A 6,000-nucleotide genomic window follows, 5' to 3' on the forward strand; every position below is an offset into this window, starting at 1 on the left:
GCGTACCTTCCTATACCCAAGATGCTAGAATGTGGGGGTGAAGGGTCTATGAAGGCACCAGCTCAACCTCTCCATGTTCAGTGATTTGAGTAGGTGTTGTCTTCAGCAATAGGACTTTACCATCAGTTAAAGGTTATAGGAGCAACCTATAGTCTTGGCAACAACCAAGGTTATTTGGGGATTCTCATGGGACCCCTTTGGCCAACAACTCAATTACATGTAACCCAATCCCAGTACCAGAAGTTTCATTTGGTGACAAGAGATGTCCAGCAGGGGCTTGGTCTCCCCCATTTGGTGATTTCATTTAGATTGCCTACATAAATGTATATATACATTTGTGAAGCTTCTACTGTATTGAGTTTCCACACTACCCCTCAATTGGCCCTTAATTTTAGCCATCTCTCCTTGGATTACCTCATTCCATCACACTCTTTCCTTCTCCTCTCTACTGGATCCTCCTGTTCCAGTCTTCCCCCACCTCCATCCATCCATAAGTATTCCATTTCTCTTTCCTAGGGAGATCTGTCTCCCCTAGTCCCTTGCTCTATACCTAATCCTTATGTTCTATGGATTGTAGCTTGATTATCATTGACTTAACAGCTAATATGCACATATAAGCAAATATATTCCATATTTCTCTTTCTGGGTCTGGGTTACCTCACTCAGGATGATTTTTTTTCTAGTTTCATCTGTTTACCTGCGAATTTCATGATTTCACTTCTTTAACAGTTGAGTAATACTCAACTGTATAAATACATCACATTTTCTTTGTCCATTCTTCTGTTGAGGAAATCTAGACTGTTACCAGTTTTTTGGATATTCTGAATAGAGCAGCAATGAACATGGTTGAGCAAGTATCTCTGTGGTAGGATGATGCATCCTTTAGGTATGTGCCCACGAGTGGTATAGCCGGTCTTGAGATAGATGGATTCCCATCTTCCTGAGGAACTGCCAAGCTGATTTCCACAGTGCCTATACAAGTTTGCACTCCCACCAGCAATGGAAAATGTTCCCCTTGCTCCACATCCTTACCAGCATGAGCTGTCACTTGTTTTATTGATCTCAGCCAGGGTAAGCTAAAATCTCTCAAAGTCGTTTTGATTTGCATTTCCCTGATGACTAAGGATGTTGAATATTTAAAGTGTTTCTCAGCCATTTAGGTTTACTCTTTGAGAATTCTCTATTTAGATCTATACTCAATTTTTTAACTGGTTTGTTTTCTTGATATCTAGTTTTTTGTTTTTTCTTTGTTTGGTTTTGGTTTTTCGAGACAGGGTTTCTCTGTATAGCTTTGGAGCCTGTCCTGGAACTTGCTCCGTAGACCAGACTGGCCTCGAACTCATAGAGATCCGCCTGCCTCTGCCTCCTGAGTGCTAGGATTAAAGGCATGCACCCTGAGGGATATCTAGTTTTTTTAGTTCTTTATATATTTTAGATATTAGCCTTCTCTCAGATGTGTAGTTGGTAAAAATCTTCCCATTTTATAGGCTGATGCTGTGTCCAAATGATGGCGTCCTTTGCCATGCAGAAGCTTCTCAGTTTCATGAGGTCCCGTTGTTAATTGTTGACCTTAGTGCCTGTGCTGATGGTGTTTCGTTTAGAAAGTCTTCTGTGCCAATGTGTCCAAGGCTGTTCCCCACTTTCTCATCAAGTTCAGTGTTCTAGTTTTACACTGAGGTCTTTGATCCATTCAGAGTTGAATTCAGTGCAAGGTGATAAGTATGGATCTATTTGAATTCTTCTACATGCAGACATCCAGTCTGACCAGCCCCATTTGTTGAAGATGCTTTCTTTTTCCTAGTGTATTTCTGGCTCCTTTATCAAAAATCAGTTGTCCATGGGTGTGTGTGGATTTATGTCTGGGTCTTCAGTTCCATTCCATTGATAAACGTTATCTGTTTTTGTACCAATACCATGCTGTTTTTTATTACTATGGCTCTGTAGTACAACTTGAAATTGGGGGTGGTGATATTTACTTCTCTTATTATTCGAGATTGTTTTAGCTATTGTTTTTTCTATGTCCATCTGAAGCTAAAGACTGCCTTTTCAAGATCTGTGAAGAATTGTTTTTGGAATGCTTACAGCAATTGCATTTAATCTGTAGATTGCTTTGGGTAGGAAGGCCAATTTCATTATATACGTCCTACTGATGAAAGAGCATGGAAAATCTTTCCATCTTCTGACATCTTATTTAATTTCTTTTTTCAATGGCTTAAAGTTTTTATCAAATAAACTTTTCACTTCCTTGGTTAGAGTTACCCCAAGATATTTTTATTATCTGAGGCTATTGTGAAAGGTGGTATTTCCCTGGTTTCTTTCTCAGTCCATTTGTCATTTGTATATAGGAGGACTACTGGTTTGTATTGGTTAGTTTTGTATCAAGCTACTTTGCTGAAAGTGTTTATCAGCTTTAGGAGTTTCCCAGTGGAATTTTTAGGGTCACTTATGTGTACTATCATATCATCTGCAAATAACGAACTTCGACTTCTTCCTTTCCAATTTGTATTCCCTGGATCTCCTTTGTTGTCTTATTGCTTATGGAACTTCAAGTACTATACTGAATATGTTTGGAGAAAGTGGACAACCTTATCTTGTTCCTAGTGTTAGAGGAATTGCTTAAATGGGTTTCTCTTCATTTAAGTTGATGTTAGCTAAGGGCTTACTGTAAATTGCTTTTATTATGCTAAGGTTTGTTCCTTGTATCCTTAATGTCTCTAGGACTTTTATCATGAAGGGGTGCCAACAGAAAAGGCCTTTTGTCAAAGGCCTTTTCTGAATCTAATGAGATGATCATATGGATTCTGTCTTCCAGTTTGTTTATTTGGTGGATGGCATTTATTCATTTACTTATGGTGAACCAACCCTGCATCTCTGGGGTGAAACCTAGTTGATCATGGTGGATGATCTTTTTGATGAGTTCTTGGATTAAGTCTGCATGTATTTTATTGAGAATTTTTGCACCTATGTTTATAAAGGAAATTGGTCTGTACTTTTTCTTTGTTCGATATTTATTCATTTGTTATCAGGATAACTGTGGCCTCATAAAAATGAATTGGGCAATGTTCCTTCCATTTCTATTTTGTGGAATAATTTGAGAAGTATTAGCATTACTCCTTCTTTGAAAGTCTGGTAGAATTCTGCAATAAAACTGTCTGGCCCTGAGTTTTTTGTGGTTGGGAGACATTTAATGACTGCTTCTATTTCACTAGATGTTATAAGTTTGTTATCTGACCTTGATTTAACTTTGGTAAGTGGTATCTATCGAAAAAATTATCCGTTCTGTTTCAATTTTTCCAGTTCGATCAAATACAGTTTTGTAAAGTAGGTCCTTATGATTCTCTGGACTTCCTTAGTTTCTGTTGTTATGTACCTCTTTCCCTTTCTAACTTTGTTAATTTGGACTGTCTCTCTCTGCCTTTCATTCATTTGAAGGACCTGACAATTTCACTGGTTTTTCTCAAAAAACCAACTCTTCGTTTCATTGATTCTTTGTATTTATTTTGTTTCTATTTTATAGATTTCAGTCCTGAGTTTGATTATTTCTTGCCATGTACTCCTTTCTATTCAGATTTCCTCTTTTTGTTCTAGAGCTTTCAGGTGTGTTCTTAAATTATGAGGATGAGAGCTCTCTATTGTTCCAATTGTTGATATCCAGAGAGGATGCAGCGTGTTATTTCAATTTTCTTGGACCTGTTGAGACTTGCTTTGTGTCCAAGTACGTTGTCAGTTTTGGAGAAAAGTTTCATGAGGTGTTGAGAAGAAAGTATATTCGTTTGTGTTTAGGTGAAATGTTCTGTAAATATCTCCCAGGTGCATTTGTGTTCTAATGTTAGAACTGGCATTTCTCTGTTTAGTGTTTGTCTGGATGACCTCTCTGTTGGTGAGAGTGCAGTACTGACGTGTGGTATTGGTAGTGGGTAGTGACCCACTACCAGTGTGGGAGGGTCAGTGTGGGACTTCAGCTGTAGTAGTGTTTCTTTCATCAACTTGTGCCCTTGGGTTTGGCGCATAGATGTTAAAATTGCAATGCCTTCTTGGCGCATAGATTTTAAAATTGCAATGCCTTCTTGGTGCATAGATGTTAAAATTGCAATGCCTTCTTGGCGCATAGATGTTAAAATTGCAATGCCTTCTTGGCGAGAATTTGATGTCCTTCCCTGTGTCTTCTGATTAATTTTTGTTTGAAGTCTATTTTGTCAGACATTGAAAGGTACTGAGGGCTGACAGGAATAGGATGGGGGTTGTGGGCCTCCACAGGACGGAGGAAAGAAAGGTATTTCAGGGGACTAAGAGTGAGGAGAGGCCACCACAGGTAGTCTGCTATGGAGCTGGGAAGGGGGGGGGGGGAGGCACGGTTGGATATGGAGGAGAGGAGAGAGAGTGGAGATCTGAAGCTCGCCTTTGAGATGCAGCAATTGACATGAAAAAAAAAAGAGTAAAACAACAGGATTGGTTGTTGCAAATCACAGAGATTTTAAGACTGCCTTTTATATAACATAATCTCACACACTGTCTAAAGTGAGCCCACCAATTAGTGACTTAAAGGCTAAGTGTACTATAGAATGACATTTAGGCATCTATTTAATAAGAATCAGCAAACTGCTCAGACAGATGGCAAACATCTAAAATATATGTTTAAAAAGTGGTCTCTCCAGGTATGGGATCATATACTTATAATGCTAGCACTTAGGAAGTGGACTCAGGAGGGTCAGGAGTTCAAGACCAGCCTCATCTACATAACCAGTTCAAGGCTGGTGTGGGCTAGCCGAGATCTTGTTTCAAGAAAATGGAAACAAACAGAAGGAACAGGATAGTGGTGTGCACCCATGGGTAGGGGTGAGCTTCTCCAGAAAGAGACAACAGTAGTTCAAAGCCGGGCATGGTGGTGGCCACCTGTAATCCCAGCACTTGAAAGGCTGATGCAGGAGGACTGGACCCTCATGACCAGCCTGTGCTACACAGTGAGTTCTAGGATAGCTTGGACTGTATAATGTAACCCTGTCTTAGGAAACAAAATCAAACCTAATATTTAATTTAATGACCTTTCAATTTACAGTGTTCAAAAGATTCAAAAGACAGAATATTTAGGTGTATTTTTGTTTGTTTGGTTGGTTGGTTGGTTTTGGTTTTTGGTTTTTTGAGACTGGGTTTCTCTGTGTAGTTTTGGTGCCTGTCCTAGATCTCACTCTGTAGACCAGGCTGGCCTCAAACTCATAGAGATCCACCTGGCTCTGCCTCCTGAGTGCTGGAATTAAAGGCGTGCGCCACCACCACCCAGCGGTGTATTTATTTTATCTAAACAGCTCTTTAGTAACATTTTAAGAGATGCTATGAGGTTCACTATACAGGTTTACCAGCTATAAAATAAAATTACAGGTCCAAAAAGTTCAAAGGAGTAATCACTATTCATGGGTCCCATGGAAGCGAAGACAATTTCTGACTATAAACAAGGTTCATAATCTTGTTTGTGAGATTTTTCTCAGAAAAGCAATTATAGTCCTTTGCAAGCAGTTTGGAGATTCTTGGCAAGCTACTCAAACAGATGGCTGGATAAGCAGTTCTTTTCCCCTCCTGTGACCCCTCGGTGTCTCCTGTGCTTTGATCTGAGCCAAAAATGAGCCTTGCTTTCCATGTGTCCTCATGGGAGAAACACACAAGAACCAAAGAACCAAGGATGGTTTGTTAGCTGTCAAGGTAAGTTAAAAATAATAATAATAATAAGCTTGTCTTCACTAATGCTCTCCTCTGGAGTTTTATAAGAAAATCAGTGAATTACCTTAAACCCTGGCACCCAGTGGACGGGGGAAAGCAAGGGTATATCTGAGCATTTACAGCTACAGTCCAGTCCTCATACGAGCACCCAGGTAATCCCAAGGACCCTTAGGCTGATAATTATTGATTCTGACCGATTGCTTCCTCAGACACCTGCAAAGCAAACAGCAGTCCTCTCTGGAGGAACCTATCCTCATCTGGAGCCTTAAAAAAGATACTGTCAAGGAA

This window comes from Peromyscus eremicus, chromosome 18, assembly GCF_949786415.1.
Source record: "Peromyscus eremicus chromosome 18, PerEre_H2_v1, whole genome shotgun sequence".
NCBI lineage: Eukaryota > Metazoa > Chordata > Mammalia > Rodentia > Cricetidae > Peromyscus > Peromyscus eremicus.